Genomic DNA, 1404 nt, shown 5'->3' on the forward strand with positions numbered 1-1404 from the left:
TTGTTATTGATGATGATCCCAGAACTATGAAGGAAGCAGTAGATTCAGAGGATGGAAAACTTTGGAAAGAGGCCATGGTTGATGAAATGGCTTCTCTACACAAAAATGAGGCTTGGGATTTGGTGGAGTTTCCAACTGGAAGGAAACCCATTTGCAGCAAATGGGTGTTAAAAAAGAAGACAAATGTAGAAGGAATGATGGAGAAATAAAAATCTCGATTGGTATAAAAAGGTTATTCCTAGGTGACGGGAATTGATTTTTGTGATATTTTTTCTCCTATTACCAAGGTAGCTTCTATTAGATTACTTTTATTTGTTTTTGCTGCTTTTGATTTTGAGGTAGAACAGATGGATGTGAAGACAACATTTCTTTATGGGGATCTAGAAGACGATATCTACATGAAGCAACCTGAAGGTTTTGCGGTGAAGGGTAAGAAAGAAATGGTATGAAAGTTAAAGAAGTCTCTATATGGGTTAAAAAAAACACCAAGGATGTGGAATCAGAAATTTGATACATTTATACGAGGATTTGGCTTCACTAGAAGAAAAGAAGATCACTGTGTGTATTTTAAATTAATTGGTGACTATTTTATTTATCTGGTCTTGTATGTGGATGATATGTTGCTGGTTGGAAATGACAAAGAAATTATCCAGGATTTGAAGACCCAATTGTACTCCAAATTCAACATGAAAGATCTTGGTGCTGCAAACTATATTTTGGGCATGGAAACTCAAAGAGACCAGGCAAAGAGGAAGCTCTGGTTAATGCAGAGGAAGTATATCGAGACAATATTGCAGAGGTTTAATATGCAGGATAGTTATTAATTTTAGGTATGTTCTATGCTAGAGCAATTTTTTTCAATTTCTTTTCCACATTAGCAATCACATCATCATAAAGTATGTTGGAAATAATACTGAGAGGGGGGGTGAATCAGTATTATCAAATTCTTTTAATAAATCTTCCTTATTTGTTCTTTTGAATTATTTTTGCATGTCAGTACCATAAAATAATGAACATGAACAAAGAAAACAGATAGTCACACCAAAGAACACAAGATGCAAGGTGGAAACCCAATGTGGGTGAAAAACACCTGCTGCAATATGTCTCTATCTTCTTTCAAATTAGAAACTCCTTTTACAATGGTTTTGTATTGGTGCAGTCCTTTACCAGTACACAGGCTGCAACCTGCAGAGAGCTACAACTCTCTCTCTCGTTTTCCAGTCTCTCCTGGAAGGGAGCTACAACCCCCTACTTCTTTTCATAAAGCAACAAGTACATAAAAGTTACAGTCCACTACATTTATCAGATCAGCAATAATAGAACTAACCCAGAACACCTTATCAATAGAAAAATTCAATCAACAGAACATTTTAAGACAGAGACGCAGTTTTCCCTTCTGTGGCC

The sequence above is a fragment of the Pinus tabuliformis genome, chromosome 8 (genome assembly GCF_031772625.1).
Source record: "Pinus tabuliformis cultivar Carrire ecotype Pingquan chromosome 8, CPIR1, whole genome shotgun sequence".
Classification (NCBI taxonomy): domain Eukaryota; kingdom Viridiplantae; phylum Streptophyta; class Pinopsida; order Pinales; family Pinaceae; genus Pinus; species Pinus tabuliformis.